Source organism: Monodon monoceros, unplaced genomic scaffold (assembly GCF_005190385.1).
Source record: "Monodon monoceros isolate NGI ecotype Baffin Bay Population unplaced genomic scaffold, NGI_Narwhal_1 Super_Scaffold_19, whole genome shotgun sequence".
NCBI classification, from domain to species: domain Eukaryota; kingdom Metazoa; phylum Chordata; class Mammalia; order Artiodactyla; family Monodontidae; genus Monodon; species Monodon monoceros.
The window spans coordinates 28,998,723-29,019,924 of record NW_021703775.1 but is presented as its reverse complement, the minus strand read 5'-3'; positions in this window follow the sequence as shown (position 1 = coordinate 29,019,924).

Here is a 21,202-nt window from a genome sequence, read left to right as displayed (position 1 = left end):
CTGAAATGAAAAATACACTAGAAGGAATGAATAACAGAATAACTGAGGCAGAAGAACGAATAAGTGAGCTGGAAGACAAAATGGTGGAAATAACTGTTGAGGAGCAGAATAAAGAAAAAAGAATGAAAAGAATTGAAAACAATCTGAGAGACCTCTGGGACAACACTAAATGTACCAACATTTGAATTATAGGTGTCCCAAAAGAAGAAGAGAAAAAGAAAGGGTCTGAGAAAATATTTGAAGAGATTATAGTGGAAAACTTGCCTAACATGGTAAAGGAAATAGTCACCCAAGTCCAGGAAGCACAGAGAGTCCCATACAGGATAAACCCTAGGAAAAACACACCAGGACACATATTAATCAAACTAACACAAATTAAATTCAAAGAAAAAATATTAAAAGCAGCAAGGGAAAAACAAAAAATAATATGCAAAGGAATCCCCACAAGGTTATCAGCTGATTTTTCAGCAGAAACTCTGCAGGTCAGAAGGGAGTGGCAGGATATACTTAAACTGAAGAAAGAGAAAAACATACAACGAAGATTACTCTACCCAGCAAGGACCTCATTCAGATTCAATGGAGAAATCAAAAGCTTTTCAGACAAGCAAAAGCTAAGAGAATTCAGCACCACCAAGCCAGCTTTACAACAAATGCTAAAGAAACTTTAGGCAGGAAACACAAGAGAAGAAAAAGACCCACAAAAACAAACCCAAAACAATTAAGAAAATGGTAATAGGAGCACACATATTGATAATAACCTTGAATGTAAATGGATTAAATGCCCCAACCAAAAGACACAGACTGGCTGAATGGATACAAAAACAAGACCCATAGATATGCTGTCTACAAGAGACCCACTTCACACTGAAGAACACATACAGACTGAAGGTGAAGGGATGGAAAAAAGATATTCCATGCAAATGGAAATCAGAAGAAAGCTGGAGTAGCAATACTCGTATCTAATAAAATAGACTTTAAAATAAAGGCTATTACAAGAGACAAAGAAGGACAGTACACAATGATCAAAGGATCAATCCAAGAAGAAGATATAACAATTATAAACGTTTATGCAGCCAACATAGGAGCACCTCAATATATAAGGAAAATGCTGGCAACCATGAAAGGAGAAATCGAGAGTAACACAATAATAGTAGGGGATGTTGACATGCCACTTACACCAATGGACAGATAGTCCAAACAGAAAATAAATAAGGAAATACAAGCTTTAAATGACACAATAGACCAGATACATTTAGTTGATATTTATAGAACATTCCATGCAAAAGTGGCAGAATACACTTTCTTTTCAAGTGCACACGGAACATTCTCCAAGACAGATCACATCTTGGGTCACTAATCAAGCCTCGGAAAATTTAGCAAAATTGAAATCATATCAATCATCTTTTCTGACCACAATGCTATGAGATTGGAAATCAACTGCAGGAAAAAAAAACAGTAAAAAACGCAAATACATGGAGACTAAACAGTGTGCTACTAAATAACCAAGAGATCACTGAAAAAATCAAAGAAGAAATTTTAAAATACATAGAAACAAATGACAACGGAAACACGACAGCCCAAAACCTGTGGGACATAACAATAGCAATTCTAAGAGGGATTCTAAGAGGGAAGATTATAGCAATTCAAACTCACCTCAAGAAACAAGAAAAACCTCAAACAAACAATCTAACCCTACACTTAAAACAACTAGATAAAGAAGAACAAAGAAAATGCAAAGTCAGTAGAAGGAAAGAAATCATAAAAGTCAGAGCAGAAATAAATGAAATAAAATGAAGAAAACAATAGCAAAGATCAGTAAAACTAAAAGCTGGTTCTTTGAGAAGATAAACAAAATTGATAAACCCTTAGCCAGACTCATCAAGAAAAAAAGGGAGAGGAAACAAATCAATAAAACTAGAAATGAGAAAGGAGTAATCACAACTGACACCACAGAAATACAAAGGATTATTACTACTACAAACAACTATATGCCAATAAAATGGACAACCATGAAGAAATGGACAAATTCTTGGAAAGGTACAATTTTCCAAGACTGAACCAGGATGAATTAGAAAATATAAACAGACCTATCACAAGTAATGAAACTGAAACCATAATCAAAAATATTCCAACAAACAAAAGTCCAAGACCAGATGGCTTCACAGGAGAATTCTATCTAACATTTAGAGAAGAGCTAACACTGATCCTTCTCAAACTCTTCCAAAAAATTACAGAGGGAGAAACACTCCCAAATTCATTCTATGAAGCCACCATCACCCTGATACAAAAACCAGAAAAAGATACCACAAAAAAAGAAAATTACAGAACAATATCACTGATGAACACAGATGCAAAAATCCTGAACAAAATACTAGCAAACAGAATCCAGCAACACATTAAAAGGATCATACACCATGATCAAGTGGGATTTATCCCAGGGATGCAAGGATTCTTCAGTATATGCAAATCAATCAAAGTGATACACCACATTAACAAATTAAGGAATAAAAACCATATGATAATTTCAATAAATGCAGAAAAAGCTTTTGACGAAATTCAATACCCATTTATGAGAAAAACTCTCTAGAAAATGGCCATAGAGGGAACCTACCTCAACACAATAAAGGCCATATACGACAAACCCACAGCAAGCATCATACTCAAAGGTGAAAAGCTGAAAGCATTTCCACAAAGATCAGGAAAAAGACAAGGATGTCCACTCTTGCCACTCTTATTCAACATAGTTTTGGAAGTCCTAGTCATGGCAATCAGAGAAGGAAAAGAAATAAAAGGAATACAAATTGAAAAGAAGATGTAAAACTGTCACTGTTTGCAGATAACATGATACTATACACAGAAAATCCTAAATATGCCACCAGAAAACTACTAGAACTAACCAATGAATTTGGAAAGGTTGAAGGATACAAAATTAATTCCCAGCAATCTCTGGCATTCCTGTACACCAACAACGAAAAATCAGAAAGAGAAATCAAAGAAACAGTCCCATTTACCATTGCAACAAAAAGAATAAAATACCTAGGAATAAACCTGCCTAAGGAGGTGAAAGACTTGTACTCAGAAAACTATAAAACACTGATGAAAGAAATCAAATATGACATAAACAGATGGAGAAATATACCATGTTCTTGGATTGGAAGAATCAATATTGTGAAAATGACTATACTACCTAAAGCAATCTACAGATTCAATGCAATCCCTATCAAACTACCAATGGCATTCTTCACATAATTAGAACAAAAAAATTTTACAATTCGTATGGAAACATAAAAGACCCCAAATAGCCAAAGCAATCTTGAGAAAGAAAAACAGAGTTGTAAGAATCAGGCTCTCTGACTTCAAACTATACCACAAAGCTACAGTAATCAAGACAGTATGGTACTGGCACAAAAACAGAAATATAGATCAATGGTACAGGATAGAAAGCCCAGAGATAAACCCACGCACATATGGTCACCTAATTTATGACAAGGGAGGCAAGACCATACAATGGAGAAAGAACAGCTTCTTCAATAATTGGTGCTGGGAAAATTGGACAGCTACATGTAAAAGAATGAAATTAGAACACCATCTAACACCATACACAAAAATAAACTCCAAATGGATCAAAGATCTAAATGTAAATCCATACACTATAAAACTCTTAGAGGAAAACCTAGGAAAAACACTCTTTGACATAAACCACAGGAAGATCTTTTTTGACCCACCTCCTACAGTAAGGGAAATAAAATCAAAAATAAACAAATGGGACTTAATTAAACTTAAAAGCTTTTACACAGCAAAAGAAACCATAAACAAGACAAAAAGACAACCGTCAGAATGGGAGAAAATATTTGCAAATGAAACAACAGACAAAGGATTAATCTCCAAAATATACAAACAGTTCATGGAGCTCAATATCAAAAAACAAACAATCCAATTAAAATATGGGCGGAAAACCTAAATAGACATTTCACCAACGAAGATGTGCAGATGGCCAAGAGGCACATGAAATGATGTTCAACATCACTAATTATTAGAGAAATGCAAATCAAAACTACAATGAAGTAACACCTCACGCTGGTCAGAATGGCTGTTATCAAAAAATCTAGAAGCAATAAATGCTGGAAAGGGTATGGTGAAGAGGGAACCCTCCTGCACTGTTGGCAGGAATGTAAATTGATACAACCACTATGGAGGTTCCTGAAAAACCTAAAATTAGAACTACCATTTGACTTAGCAATCCCACTACTGGGCATATACCCTGAGAAAACCATAATTCAAAAAGATACACGTACCATAATGTTCATTGCAGCACTATTTACAATAGCCAGGACATGGAAGCAACCTAAATGTCCATTGACAGATGAATGGATAAAGAAGATGTGGCAGATATATACAATGGAATATTACTCAGCCATAAAAAGACACAAAATTGAGTTATTTGTAGTGAGGTGGATGGACCTAGAGTCTGTCATACAGAGTGAAGTAGTCAGAAAGAGAAAAACAAATACCATATTCTAACACATATATATGGAATCTGAAAAAAAAATGGTACTGATGAACCTAGTTGCAGGGCAGGAATAAAGATGTAGTCATAGAGAATGGACTTGAGGACATGGGGTGGGAAGGGCAAGCTGGGGCAAAGTGAGAGTAGCATCAACATATATACACTACCAAACGTAAAATAGTTAGCTAGTGGGAAGCCACAGCATAGCACAGGGAGATCAGCTTGGTGCTTTGCGATGACCTAGAGGGGTAGGATAGGCAGGATGGGAGGGAGGCTCAAGAGGGAGGGGATATGGGGACATATGTATGCATATGGCTGATTCACTTTGGTGTAAAACAGAAACTAACACAGTATTGTGTAGCAATTATACTCCAATAAAGATCTATTAAAAAAAATCAGTAGTCAGATTGACATCAGACTTCTCATAAGCACTGGATTCTAGAAGACAATGAATCTATTTCCTTCAAAGTTCTAAGGGAAAATCATTTGAATGTAAAATTCTGTATACTGCTAGAATGTCCATCAAATGTCAGGCTGACATAAAATGTGGCAGCACATGAAGTGTGGCTGCCATGAGAATACACCTTGTAGATCTCTGATTATGGGGAGTACAGTTGATGTGGTCTCCACTTTTGTACCTCAAATCCATTGACACATTTGTCAGTCAATTACTGAATGTAGCAGAGATACTGAGGCTGTTTCTGGGAGACAGGTCCAACATCGCTCAGGTCCAACCTGCATCATGGTCTCCAGAACTTACCCAACTGCTTCTCTAATTTTCCTCATGCAGGTACATTTAATCCCATCCTGGACTCTATTTCTCAATGGACCCAGAAAGTTTACCTCCTACACATACTTCTTGAGGAAAAGCCAGAAACAACAAGGGTAAAAAGGAAAATAGAAAAAATCAGAATGAGCAGGACATGAGATATAAATGGCAGACCTAACCACAGCTCAGTCAATATGAAGTTGTGCAACACGTCTGAGAAAACAATTAGAGAGGAAGTCTGGTTTGAAGATGGTTGTTCAAAGTCACTTTTCCTCCTCTCCCTGGAATGTATCAGATAGCAATAGGAGAATGAGAAATAAAAAGGCAAATGCCATTTTAAAAGAAACTTAGAGGCAGCTAAAACTCTGGTCCATACAATAGGTGAAAGGACTGGCATAAACAGAGTTTGGTGGGGGGGAGGTTGTACAGAGAAAGGATGCTTCATGGAGAAGGCACCATGGCCACAGCTCTCAGGAAAGCAGCAAAAGCACCCTTCTTAAAGATGAGAGGCACCCTTGACAGGCAAAACCAAAATCTCCTTTTTCTAAACATGTTTAAGAAGTACTCTAGCTTGAGGAGAAGCTTCCTTGAATCTAGTTTCATTACAAAATGCAAAGAAGATGGAATAAGAAATCACATTGGTAAACCATAATTACAGAAAGTGGTCTATCTCTTTGGCAGTAAGGGGGGAAAAAAGAGAACCTTTACATTAAAACAAACAAAAAAATATATAGCTCAGTCACCCTTCTTAATTAGCTGGGAAGAATAAAAGCTAAACAAGTATACATACACAAATTCCAGTGAGTCTGGGACATGACCTTGGCCCCACTAACACATGAATCTCATTCAATAGCTAGTCCAGGGGCTTCCCTGGTGGTGCAGTGGTAGAGGGTCCGCCTGCCGATGCAGGGGCCACGGGTTCGTGCCCCGGTCTGCGAGGATCCCGCATGCCACGGAGCGGCTGGGCCCGTAAGCCATGGCCGCTGGGCCTGCACATCCAGAGCCTGTGCTCCACAACAGGAGAGGCCACAGCAGTGAGAGGCCCACACACCGCAAAAAACAAAAAACAAAAAACCTAGTCCAGGAAAAACTCACCTCCTTCAATGATGAGTAATTTAAAACTAAGCAGCATAGACTCTCTACAAAAATGCTAGAAGAAAAGAGGAATAAGGAAACAGGAAAAACAAATGACAGATGAAGAGCCTGTAAATGTCATCATAGAGCAGATGAAAATTTTGACACAAATATTTCACCATGAATTTCAAAAATATGCAATAAGGCAATAATCTCCAGAAAGTAAGAGGACAAAGAAGAGATGCAAGAGCTTGGGGAAAAGATGATGAAACAATAGAAGTGAAAAGTGAACTGACAGAACTCAAGAAAGAAGTGAAAGAAATAGAGGAAACCATGATTTAAAAGAAAGAAAATAAGCACCATGGAAAACAAATGAGAGACAAAAAAGATTGAAGTGAGAAAATCAAGCAATATTAAATAAAATATTAAAAAGTTAAAAAGGATTAGAGAGAAAATTGGAGATATGAGATGCAGACAAAAGAGATCCAACATGCACATAATTGGAGTCCCTGAAGAAGAAAACCAAAATAATGAATCATAAATATTTATTTTTTAACTATTTGTACATGTGGGAAGGGAGTTACGGCATATACTCTAGTTTCTCATTTTTGAGAGACACCTTCCAAAATTCTGAGCACACCCCAGAGCCCTCCTTAGCTTTGAAGCCATATGGACTTGAATTTGAATCTTGGCTTTTCCAGTTACTACAAGAGACTTCAGCAAGTTACTTAGTATCTCTGTGCCCCAATGTTCTCATCTGTATAATGTGCCCATTAATACCTACCACATAAGAATGCTGTGAGGATTAAATGAGAATTATGCACAGTGCCTGAGACATAGACAGAGTGAACCAAGATGTCATTTAACCAGAAAAGAGCTATTGAAGGGAATCCCAACCAGATCCCTCTTTGTCTTCTGGTAACCAGGGCTTAGAGTAAGAGAGAAAAATAGTAACATTCCTTAGGCAAGACAATGTTCAGATGTGGAGCCGAATTTCTGGACTTGAATCCCAGCTCTACCACTTACTGATTGGGAGGTTTTTTTGTTTTTTTCTGTTTTGTTTTGTTTTGTTTTGTTTGTGGTATGCGGGCCTCTCACTGTTGTGGCCTCTCCTGTTGCGGAGCACAGGCTCCGGACGCGCAGGCTCAGCGGCCATGGCTCACGGGCCCAGCCGCTCCACAGCATGTGGGATCTTCGTGGACCGGGGCATGAACTCGTGTCCCCTGCTTCAGCAGGCTGACTCTCAACCACTGCACCACCAGGGAAGCCCGGGAGGTTTTACATAATTTCTCTTTGCCTAAATTTCTCCATTTGATAATGATAGTATTTATCTCTTAGGGTTTGTTCAAGGATTAAATGAGTTAGTATATGTAAAGTAATTAGATGACTGCTGGGCTAACAATAAATAATTAATAAATGTTGCTATCATTGGGTTTGGAAAATTAGCTTTTAGAGCTTCTGGGTTAAGATGCCTGATTGAATATATGTCTAAGTTTTCTCCCCAGTGAGGAAATTTGAAAACAAAACAAAAACATAAAATTACAATGACAGGGAAAACAAGGAGGAAACAGCTACAAAATTTTTGAAGGTGGAAATCAGAAGGGTGAGTGGTAACAGGAGTAGCAGAGTTGATAAAGCTGAATCTTAAGTAATGTACAGAAAGTGAAAAACCAACTTGATCTATTCCACAGAATCCTCAAAGGTCTCAGAAATGGACAGCATTGGGCACTTCCAGAACAGGGGGTAGAGAGGAGGCCCCCATAAGAAACAAGAGGTGAAAGCTGTTGACAAGTGATTAGATTCCCTCTTTACTCCACACTGCCCTTTTCCCATCCCGGTACAAGATGAGAGGTTTTTCTATAAAGAGGGAAAACACAGGCTTGAGTACCGCACAGAAAACAGGGATATGAAGCGGGCACATACAACTGAATGCTGAGGCCACCAGCCCACTCCCTCCACTCATCTCCCGAGACGTCAGCATCCAGTACCCTCCACTTCAGTGGGGAGAGAAGACTCTTCTTGGGAAATCTGACCAGCCTAAGAGAAAAGGGCCTGAGTTGGAGGTTCCCAGTACACAACCTTTCAGATTACTCTGAGGGGGAAGCTCTAATTTATCAAGGCCTTCACACACTCAGAACTTTGAGGCAGCTTTTTGGACCCAAATATTAGTCAAGAGCAGATAGCCAATGCTTGTCAGACACTGAGAAAATTCTCTAAAGAGGCCCAGATAAATAGTGGAAAGTAATCTAAAGGAAACAGAGTAAGTGTAAGATAGAAGAAAACTACTTTTATAAAGCTATCAGTAGTACTCCTAGAGGATAGAAGGGACTGCATCAATGAAACAAGAACAATGTGTCATTTTTAAAATTCAAAAAATAAAAAACTCTTGAAAATTAAAATATAATGGCAGAAACTAGGAATTCAGTAGAAGAACTGAAGCTAAATGGGAACAAATCCCCTGGAAAATGGAACAAAAACACAAAGAAATGGAAATTAGGAGAGACAGCATTAGAGGGTAAGTACAGGAGACCCAAAATCTGATGAAATGGAATTTCAAAAGTGGACAGAGAAGGCTGAGAGGAATAGATCATCAACAACAGTTTAAGAAAATTTCTTAGAACTGAAGAACAAAACTTTCCAGATTCAAAGTGCCCAGTGAGAGCCCTGTGAACCCACAAAAAAAACCACATCACCGTGTGATTTTAGAACGCTGAGGACAAAGAGAAGATCCTATAAGCTTCCAGAGAGAAAAACTATATCACATTAAAATGAAGAATCTGAATGGCTTTGGATTTCTCAACTGCAATGCTGGAAACAAGAAGGCAGTGGAATGATGCCCCCCAAATTATGAAAAATAATTAAAAATTTTTTCCAACCTAGAAAAATTAATTATTTCTAACCTAGAATTCTATAGTCAGCTAACAGTCAATGAAATAGGAGGACAGACATAATAAAGACATTTTTAGACATGGAATGTCTCAAAAACTCTACTTACCATGTACCCTTTCTTAGGAAGCCATTGGAAGCTACTGGGAATAAAGCAAGAAAGAGGCCACAGGATTGAAAAAATGAATTTCAACCCAGAAAAGAAATGAAAGGAATCACCAGGAATATGATGAAGGGAGATCCCAGAGTGATGTCTGTGGAATAGGTGTATATGGCAATTGTCCAGATTGGAGAAGTGTTACTCAAAGGACAGTCATGATGAAAATGGCCGTCACTGCACCCTCCACTGCTGGACCACATTTTTAACATTATGAGACTACTGGAGCATTTATTCCATTCAAACAAGGTATTAAACTAAAAAGAGGAAAACATGAAAGAAATAAAGGATGCAATTCAAAAAGAGAGGCAAAATAATTCCAAGAATGACAGCAAAGAGAATTCAGGCCCAGGAAGACAGCTCTCCAGCCAGCCTAGAGAGCAAACAGCCCAGACAGGTGAAAGCAGGTCTTCATGAGGGATGGCTTCAACAGAAAGACAGAAAGAAAGAAAGATAGGAACAATTAGATTGCCTGACTTTGTTACTTGTTGGTCTTGTAGAAAAATGTTCTGAGAGACTTTTGGAAGTTATGGGGTGAGTTAGCAATTAAGTACAAAAAAAACCCCAAAAACCTAAGTAAATAAAAAACCAAGGGATTATTAACTGCAGATAAAACAAAAACTAAGAAAGGAAACATAATCATAGAGCATTACAATGCTTAGCTGTGAATAATATTTGTCTAAGCATATTATGTAAATAGTGAATATTGACCTAAGAGCTGTAATCTAACTTCATGGGGAGGAGGGGGAACAGGAAACAGAGGGATGGGGATGGTGGCGTAAGAGAACTAGAATCTCATCCAGCATAATAGGAAGTCAGTAGACAGCATCTAAAATTGATAAAGAAAAAGATAATAGCATATACTTGTTCTTTAGAAACATGGAGATGAGGTAAACCCAGGAAAACAGCAGTTGACAGTGGTAGCCTCTGGGGAGGGGAACATGGGCAAAAGATAGAACAGGGACTCATATTTTCTTATAAATAGTTTAGTTCAAATTGATGTCTGAAACTATGTGCACTGTTATAACAAAACTTAATTTAAAAGGCATTCATTTCTCCTAGCACTTTTGCTTGCAAGTCTTGTGGCTGCCTCTGTACGTTGTGGATCTTTCTCTGGCTTCCCTGGCCCAATGGTAAGGCTTGGAAAAGAACAATGATCCCCCCCTCCCCTGCCCCAGAAACCACTTCTTGTTTTTCTATCGTTATATGTTTCTTAAAGTGAGTTGTTATTGGGTTGGCCAACATGTTCATTCGGGGTTTTCCATAAGATGGTACGGAAAAACCCAAATGAACTTTTTGGCCGACCCGATATTTCAAAGAACAAAATATCTAGGAGAATAAAAAAAGTGTTCACAAGCAAGAAGTGTATAACTATAATTTTAGGTATTTGCAGATAACACTGAAATGCAAGTTAACACCTTCCTAAACATCAACCATGTTAATTTACCATGTAGCTAATTTCCTTTCTGACCTCTTGGGAAATCTTTAATTTCCGTCTCCCCTTGCGTTGCTGGTTCAGAAGTCCACCTGTGGCCTCCCAGCTCCTTGGGACCTGCTCTGGGGACTTTGAAGGGCCCAGCCTCCTCCTGGCTTTAGCCCATGTCCAGTCCTTTCTAATAGTCTCATCCTCCCTTTGAGAGACAAGAACATACCTCCCTGAGAGCAGTGTCCTGCTCACCACCCCAAGCTTGGCACAGAACATACTCAAAGATAATTAGCTGAATGAATGAACTGCCTTCCTAACCTTAGAATAACCCTTAAATGTTGTTGAGCTTGAAGGATCCTACCATCTCATTTTTCAGAATCTCTGATAGGAGCCAACATTTGTTCAGGTCACAACAAATTGGTGAGTCAGATACTGGAGTAGGTGTGTGTGTTAGTTTCCTAGGGCTGCTATAACAAAGTTCCATGAACCAGGTGGCATTAAACAACAGACATTTATTCTCTCATGGTTCTGGAGGCTAGAAGTACAAAAATCAAGGTGTGAGCATGGCCACACTCCCTCCAAAGGCTCTAGGGAGTATCCTTCCTTACCTCTTCCAGCTTCTGATAGCCCCAGGAGTTCCTTGGCTTGTGACAGCCTGACTCCAATTTCTGCCTCTGCCTTCACATGGCTGTCTTCTCTTGGTTTCTGGGTGTCTTCATGTCCTCACATGGCATTCTCCCCTCCTATCTTCACATCTTCTTTTTAAAAGGACACCAATCATATTGGAGTAAAGGCCCACCCTACTCCAATATGGAGTATAGCTTTATCTGCAATGAACCTATTTCCAAATATTCTGAGGTAGCCAGGGTTAAGATTTGAACATACATTTGCAGGGTATGTTCAATGCATAACAGCATGGAAAACAGATCTTCTATCCCTGGCCTAGCAGGTTTACCACTAGGTTGTATGGTTGCCCCTCTGTCAGGGATGGACAGCTTGACTCTACCCAGGGGCCACCCCATAAAATCAGCTCGTCCAGCTTGCTGATAGGAATACTTTAATATCACCACTTAAAGGTGAGTTTGCATTTTAAAAGAGGCTCTTAAAAATCAGATTCCTGGGCTTCCCTGGTGGCGCAGTGGTTGAGAGTCTGCCTGCTGATGCAGGGGACGTGGGTTCATGCCCTGGTTCGGGAAGATCCCACATGCCGCGGAGCGGCTGGGCCCGTGAGCCATGGCCGCTGAGCCTGCGCATCTGGAGCCTGTGCTCCGCAACAGGAGAGGCCACAACAGTGAGAGGCACGCGTACCGCAAAAAAAAAAATCAGATTCCTTTGACAGCTAAGTAAATGGAATCAGTGAAAATTGGGAGACAGAACTTCAAATTCGGTGAAAGGCAGTGCAGGAGATATGTCCTTCCTGGAATCTCCCATCATACTTCCTGAGTTTCCACCCTCTACTCAAAGCTCAGACGTGAAGGTGGGCCTTGGGGGATAGAAACACTCTTCCGCAACCAAGAGGATGGACCTTCCCTTCTGCTTCCCACACCTCAACATCCCCCATATCTGGGGCTTGAGCTACGTCTGGGTGGCTAGAGAAAGCAGGTGGCAGCGAACGCTCCCAGCACGCTCGCCTTTGTCCTGGGCTGTGAGGCTTGCCTGTTCCCCTCCAGTTGCCACAATGACCCAACCAGGCCCATGATGACACAGAAATAGGAGCGCAGAGTCACAGGTTTCTTTCTCGCCATGGAAGAGCAAGAACGATGGTCTCACCAGTTCAGGGTGACACAATCTTTGGGGCTGGGACGTGCTGTCTTTTCTTTTTCTTAATTGAGACCACAGGCCTCTGAGGACAAGAACAGGCTGTCAGGTCACGCTGGTCCTGTGGTGTTTATTTTGAAAGCAACGAGAATAAATCTGATTCACGTCTTTCATGATTCAGCCTTCCCCGTAATTGTGAGGGAGGAGGTTTGTCTTGAGGCCTCCGCTTCCTCCTCCTCCCTCCCCCTCTCCTCTTAGTTGTTAGGAGTTGCACCGCCCATCTAAAAGCAGTAGCTCACGCCTTTGTGTTGAGTGATGTCACCTCCCCCTCCCCCAGGAGGCTTCGCACTGTTAGAGAGCAAAGCAGCGAGAGGGACACAGGAGGACAAAGCCTTTCATATGAAGACAGAGAATTGCGGGGTGGGAGGGCTTCCAGTCAGCCCACCGCTAACTCTGCTCAGGGCTGATGTGGACAGTGGGCTTTCGTGTCAGGAGCTACAACTCCCAGCTGCAGGAGATCTGGAGGGGGAGGCCCGGGGCTGGCAAGCGCGATGGTGAGCCCTGAGCCCAGGGGACTAACGCATAAGGACCAGACCCAGCGAAAACATCAAGTTCTTCCTCCAAAACAAACTTCAAAGACAGCAAGTGATAAGACAAAAACGCTGGGTAATGACATGCCTGTGCTTCCTTTCATCTGGGCATCTGGAATCTCTTGAAAACATTAATTACGCTTTCCTCCCTTTGGATGGAGGAGAAACCATGTGGTTGTCAACATGGTAGGACATAGCTCAGAGCACTGGACCGGAGCCAGGAGATGGGGTTCCAACTTCAGCTCTGTCAATGTAGCGGTTCTTAGGCAAATGCCTTAACTAGAGTCTTGGCTTCATTATGTTAAAAATGGGAGAAATAATGATAATAAAAATAGTAATAATAATAATGAAACTGTAGACTTTGTGAAGCACTTGCTGGTGTCAGATGTTGTGGGAGGGCTGCCCTTGCCTTATCTCAGGAAGCCCGCATGGTACCTCAGGGGGCAGGCACTACCATGGAGCCCATTTTGCAGATGAGAAAACTAAGGGCTGGAGAGAATTATTGACTGCTGGTAAGTAGAGATGCTGGTATGTGAATGCAAGTCTTCCAGCTGCAAAGCCAAGGCTGATAGGCTGATAAGAAAATCTAGTGAGACACAGTATGTAGAGTGCTTGGGGAAGTTCCACATTACATAGAAGTAAGAGAGAGTTTCAGGACAAGGGTTCCAGCCAAGCCACTGTCCTCCTTCCACCTCAAGCTGCAAGCTGTTGCCTCTATGGTCCAACTTCCCTGCTGCCGGTGCTTGTGCAAGATTTAGTCAGGTTTCCAGTGGCTTGATTATGTGGGAGGAACAGCATAGAACGTCCTAGATTAAAATGTTATTTTGTTCCTTTCAAAACGTCCACAAGCTTCTGAATCCTTCAGTCTGGGAAAGCCAAACCATTCTACCCTTAATCAGTTCTGGGAAAGCAATCGTCAAAGATAATGGAAAAATAATATTCTGTGTGTTGCTTTCTACCGTTGCCCAGGGCGTGAGAAACATCTGAAGGTGGGGAAAAAAATGAGGGTGGGCTGAGCCATGTCTTTTCTCCGTTTGCTACTGAAAAGATGACTGATTTTGTAATTAATGATGGCGCACTTTAAATGAGTGACATCAGGATTCCACAGCTTCAGTGCCTGTGAATAACCAGCCAGGAGAAAACTCTCCAGGGCTGTCACATCTCCTGCTGTGGGAAAGGGAGCCCCTCCAAGTGCCCGTTGTTTTCGATTCTTTCCCGCCTCCCACGGGTTCACTGGACACCATCCTGGACCCTGCAGTTATCAGAGGTGGAGGAGGGGGAGACCCCTGCTGCATGGCGAGCCATTGGAGCCCACACTGGAAGGACAAGGTGAAGAGTGGGACGCAGACATAGAAACACAGGATGGTTGGGACCCAGGATGGTGCCCTGGAGTCCAGCAGGTGGGGCTGGCGGCACACTTGGGGCCATGGGGCCTGGGCAGCCCTTGACGGATCTGAAGCAAGGATGTGAACCGAGGGACTGGCTTCGTGTGGGAGAGGGTGCCCCCTGGAGGCCGCGGGGCGGTGCAGCGAGGCCGGGAGGGCCGGCGCTTCCCCAAACCTGGGCGACAGGTCGCAGCTAACACAGTGGGGCTGAGAGGCACGTGTTCTTTTTAACTTTTTGTCCATTTTCCTGCGAAAGAAACTTCTGCCTATTGAATAGTCTATGTAATTAGTGAGAATTTAAGATATGAAGCAAGGTTTCCTCAAAAATAATTCTCTGCGTGATAGTTGTAAGGGTCAGATGCAAATTTGAATAGATGAAATCAAACATTGTTATCATGAGATTTTAAAATCTTTTCCTTAAAAATATTTTTGCTGCCTTTGTTCTTCATTTAGGGGTTCACTTGGTGATAATAATAATAATAACGGCTGCAACAACGAACACTTATAGTGTGCTATGACATGTCCAGCTGTGTTCTAGAAGCTTTCAACAGATCGACTTGTTCAGTGTTCATAGCAGCCCAATGAGGTGGCACCATTATGATCCCGTTTACAGGTGAGGACATTAAGTAATCACACAGCTGGTAAATGGCAGAGCTGGGACTTGAATCCAAGCACTCTGGCCCCAGAGCCCCTTCTCAGCCCCTTACCTGCATCTCATCACTTGAAACGCCCAACACAGGTCAGCATTTAGTAGCAACGTGACCTTGGCAAGCTGCTTCACCTCTGTACCTCCGTTTCCTCATCTGTAGAATGAGGGAGGGGCAGTAAGTTATGTGATCTCAGTGATCAGCTCCTCCAGCTCTGATATTCTACTGCTCTTCTACTGTTAGTTTAATAAATATCTGAGCCCCTGCATGGTTCACACATGGGCCAGGTGCTTTGCTAGGCCCTGATCTACAGGGAAAATCTGACCAGCCTGTTCCTCCAAGAAGCTTGCTTTCCTCCACGGGGAAACAGCTACAAGGTCCAGTCTCCCTTGCTGACAGCTGGGGGCTGGGAGAGGAAAGTCTGATGGGAGATGGTAGAGGCACAGCCACTCTTGAACAGCGGTGGCCACAGAGCCCTCAAGAGCTAGAGACCTCTGCCCAGGCTGCTGAGAGTGGAGACCTTTTCATGAGGCCAGCAGCCCCCCTACTTAAGCCCTCAGGACACAATGCAGCCATCCCTGCAGGTATCACCATCGAGCCAATCCAGCCTCATAACTGCACTGCACCTCTGTGCTCCTTCGCCCTGGGCCTCTCTTCCCTTCTACACCCGGAAAGCTCCTCCCTCTTCTCTGAGTGTTCCATCACCTCCCCCAAGGTCCCTGCTTCCTGGGCAGCCTTCTCTGGAGTTAGTGCTTTGCTCCTTCCCGCCCCATGTTCGTCACAACCAGGAGCCTGGGTTGACCTCCTTGGGCCCACTTTCCATCTTCAGACCATTGCCCTTCCTCCCTTGTGAATGCCTGGAAAACCCAAGTCCTCTCCTAGTGGTTCCTGCCATCCTTCCTCCACCCCCTGCTGGTGTGAACGCTGGGCCTCTGTGTCCCCCTCAATCAGAGCACCTGGACCACTGGCTCTGCACAGCCTCACCTCCTACTGTCAGGATGTCACTGTTAGTTCTTGCTCCAAATCCCAGTGCTGTCATTTTAGGGTCTCCTCACCCATCAGCATGAGCCAGCCACCCCCCAGGCTCATACCAGGCTTATCCCACCCCAAGTGCAGCCTCTGTCCTTCACGTGCCTGCCACTAGGCACGCAGTTGCTTGTCCACCAGCCTCCGCCTGGCCCTCCTTCACCCTCACCGGGGCCATCAGTTGCTGACCCATCTGCTTTCCTCCCTGTCCACATTCCTCTTACCTTCACTTCCCTGTGTTCCAGTTCTGTATCCACAGTCCCTCATGTCAGCATTGTTGTCACAACAAACCAAACTCCCTCGACCATCCATCTTTTCAGTGCCCCACCAAGCCAACTTCCAATGCGGTTCCCCCAGCTCTGTTTGTTCTGGGCCTGCAGGCAGCAGCTGAGAGCTGGCAGCAACAGCACTCCCAGCACAGATTTCAAAGACTACAAATCGATGCCCATCACGCTGCCACTGCCAGGCAGTCCTCTGGGGTTTCTCTAGTGAGCATGTTTTCCCACTTATCACTTGGTGTCAGCATTCTCAGCTCTCTGCACACCTCTAACCTTCCCTCTGTCTCTTCCCTGACTCCCAGCAGATGGCTTTGCCTCCTGCTTCAGAGGGAACAGCAAGTTACCAGACAGGAACTTGCTCACCTTCTGCAGAAACACTGCCCCCTCCACCTCACCTTTCTTTTATCCCTGCCTGACAAGCCGTAGTTGTTCTTAACTTGATGAATTAATTTTATAAATTAAAAGGGTAGCATACTATAGGCTACCTTCTGGGGCTTACTTTTTAAATTTAACATGCAGTGTATGATTCATCTATATTGTTGCATGTATCTGCAGTTCATTTGTTTTAAATGCCCTTAAATGTTCCCTGTGTGAAAATACCACAAGAGAATGATAAACTGGGATTCAGAATGCTGGTACCTCCGATGGGGGGAGGCCAATGGCAGAATAGGGAAGAAGTATTGATACATAGTAAGTTATTGTCAGTAGTCCTCTTCTTACATTGGGTGTTTCTTATAATATACATCTTAATAAATAAATAGATAAATAAATAAATAAATAATAAATCAATATCTCTGACATGCATCTAAGATGAGAATGTGTCATAAACTAAGACACAATGATTAATAATATTGCATCAGAGGGAGACCTTCAAGGTGGCGGAGGAGTAGGACGTGGAGATCACCTTCCTCCCCACAAATACATCAGAAATACATCTACATGTGGAACAACTCCTACAGAACACCTACTGAATGCTGGCAGAAGACCTCAGACTTCCCAAAAGGCAAGAAACTCCCCACGTACCTGGGTAGGGCAAAAGAAAAAAGAAAAAACAGAGACAAAAGGATAGGGACGGGACCTGCACCTCTGGGAGGGAGCTGTGAAGGAGGAAAAGTTTCCACACACTAGGAAACCCCTTCACAGGTGGAGACTTGGGTGGCGGGGTGGAAAGCTTCGGAGCCACGGAGGAGAGCGCAGCAACAGGGGTGCAGATGGCAAAGCCGAGAGATTCCCCACAGAGGACCAGTGCCGACCAACACTCACCAGCCCGAGAGGCTTGTCTGCTCACCCGCTGGGGCAGGTGGGGGCTGGGAGCTGAGGCTCGGGCTTCAGAGGTCAGACCCCAGGGAGAGGACTGAGGTTGGCTGCGTGAACACAGCCTGAAGGGGGCTAGTGCACCACAGCTAGCCGGGAGGGAGTCCGGGAAAAAGTCTGGAACTGCCTAAGAGGCAAGAGACCATTGTTTCGGGGTGCACGAGGAGAGAGGATTCAGAGCACCGCCTAAATGAGCTCTAGAGATGGGCACAAGCTGCAGCTATCAGTGCGGACCCCAGAGATGGGCATGAAATGTTAAGACTGCTGCTGCAGCCACCAAGAAGCCTGTGTGCAAGCACAGGTCACTATCCACACCTCCCCTCCCGGGAGCCCGTGCAGTCTGCCACTGCCAGGGTCCCGTGATCCGGGGACAATTTCCTGGGGAGAACTCATGGCGCACCTCAGGCTGTTGCAATGTCACACCAGCCTCTGCCACCACAGGCTCGCCCTGCATTCCGTACCCATCCCTTCCCCCAGACTGAGTGAGCCAGAGCCCCCGAATCAGCTGTTACTTTAACCCTGTCCTGTCTGAGCGAAGAACAGACACCTTCAGGCGACCTACACACAGAGGCGGGGCCAAATCCAAAGCTGAACCCTGGGAGCTGTGCGAACAAAGAAGAGAAATGGAAACACCTCCCAGCAGCCTCGGGAGCAGCAGACTAAATCTCCACAATCAGCTTGATGTACCCTGCATCTGTGGAATACCTGAATACACAACGAATCATCCCAAATTGAGGCGGTGGACTTTGGGAGGAACTGTAGACTTGGGGTTTGCCTTCTGCATCTAATTTGTTTCTGGTTTTATGTTTACCTTAGTTTAGTATTTAGAGTTTATTATCATGGGTAAATTTGTTTATTGACTTGGTTGCTCTCTTCCTTTTTTTATATATACATTTTTTTCCGTTTTTCTCTTTTTGTGTGTATGTGTATGCTTCTTTGTATGATTTTGTCTGTATAACTTTGCTTTTACCATTTGACCTAGGGTTCTGTCTGTCCTTTTTTTTTAGTATAGTTTTTAGTGCTTGTTATCATTGGTGGATTTGTTTTTTGGTTTGGTTCCCCTCTTCTTTCTTTTTTTTTAATTACTTTTTAATTTTTTTATTTTTAATAATTTTTTTATTTTAATAACTTTTATTTTATTATTTATTTATTTATTTCTGCCTTTTATTCTGAGCTGTGTGGATGACAGGGTCTTGGTGCTCCGGCCAGGTGTCAGGCCTGTGTCTCTGAGGTGGGAGAGCCGAGTTCAGGACATTGGTCAACCAGAGACCTCCCAGCTCCATGTAATATCAAACTGTGAAGGCTCTCCCAGAGATCTCCATCTCAGCGCTAAGAGCCAGCTCCACTCAACCACCAGCAAGCTACAGTGCTGGACACCCTATGCCAAACAACAAGCAAGACAGGAACACAACCCCACCCATTAGCAGAGAGGCTGCCTAAAATCATAATAATTTCACAGACACCCCAAAACACACCAGTGAATATGGTCACGTCCACCAGAAAGGCAAGATCCAGCCTCATCCACCAGAACACAGACACCAGTCCCCTCTACCAGCAAGCCTACACAACACACTGAACCAACTTTAGCCACTGGGGACAAACACCAAAAACAATGGGAACTACGAACCTGCAGCCTGTGAAAAGGAGACCCCAAACACAGTAAGTCAAGCAAAATGAGAAGACAGAGAAACACACAGCAGGTGAAGGAGTAAGGCAAAAACCCACCAGACCAAACAAATGAAGAGGAAATAGGCAGTCTACCTGAAAAAGAATTCAGAGTAATGATAGTAAAGATGATCCAAAATCTTGGAAATAGAATGGAGAAAATATGAGAATCTTTGACAAGGACCTAGCAGAACTAAAGAGCAAACAAAAATTGATGAACAACACAATAAATGAAATTAAAAATTCTCTAGAAGGAATCAATAGCAGAATAACTGATGCAGAAGAATGGATAAGTGACCTGGAAGATAAAATAGTGGAAATAACTACTGCAGAGCAGAATAAAGAAAAAATAATGAAAAGAATCGAGGACAGTCTCAGAGACCTCTGGGACACATTAAACACACCAACATTCAAATTATAGGGGTCCCAGAAGAAAAGAGAAAAAGAAAGGGACTGAGAAAATATTTGAAGAGATTATAGTTGAAAACTTCCCTAATCAGGGAAAGGAAGTATTCAATCAAGTCCAGGAAGCACAGAGAGTCCCATACAGGATAAACCCAAGGAGAAACATGCCAAGACACATAATAATCAAACTATCCAAAATTAAATACAAAGAAAAAATATAAAAGCAGCAAGGGAAAAACAACAAATAACATACAAGGAAACCCCCATAAGGTTAACAGCAGATCTTTCAGCAGAAACTCTGCGAGCAAGAAGGGAGTGGCAGGACATATTTAAAGTGATGAAAGGGAAAAACCTACAACCAAGATGACTCTACCAAGCAAGGATCTCATTCAGATTTGACAGATAAATTAAAACATTTACAGACAAGCAAAAGCTAAGAGAATTCAGCACCAACAAACCAGCTTTACAGCAAATGCTAAAGGAACTTCTCTAGGCAAGAGAAGGAAAAGATCTACAATAACAAACCCAAAACAATTAAGAAAATGGTAATAGGAACATACGTATCAATAAATAAATGTAAATGGATTAAATGCTCCAACCAAAAGACATAGACTGGCTGAATGGATACAAAAACAAGACCCATACATATGCTGTTTACAAGAGACCCACTTCAGACCTAGGGACACATACAGACTGAAAGTGAAGGGATGGAAAAAGATATTCCATGCAAATGGAAATCAAAAGAAAGCTGGAGTAGCAATTCTCATATCAGACAAAATAGACTTTAAAATAAAGACTATTACAAGAGACAAAGAAGGACACTACATAATGATCAAGGAATCAATCCAAGAGAAGCTATAAGAATTGTAAATATTTATGCACCCAACATAGGAGCACCTCAATATATAAGACAAATGCTAACAACCATAAAAGGGGAAATCGACAGTAACACAATCATAGTAAGGGACTTCAACCCCCCACTTTCACCAATGGACAGATCATCTAAAATGAAAATAAATAAGGAAACACAAGCTTTAAATTATACATTAACAAGATGGACTTAATTGATATTTATAGGACATTCCATCCAAAAATGACAGAATAAATTTTCTTCTCAAGTGCTCATGGAACATTCTCCAGGATAGATCATATCTTGGGTCACAAATCAAGCCTTGGTAAATTTAAGAAAATTGAGGGCTTCCTTGGTGGCACAGTGGTTGGGAGTCCACCTGCCGATGCAGGGGACACGGGTTCGTGCCCCGGTCTGGGAAGATCCCACGTGCCACGGGGCGGCTGGGCCCGTGAGCCATGGCCG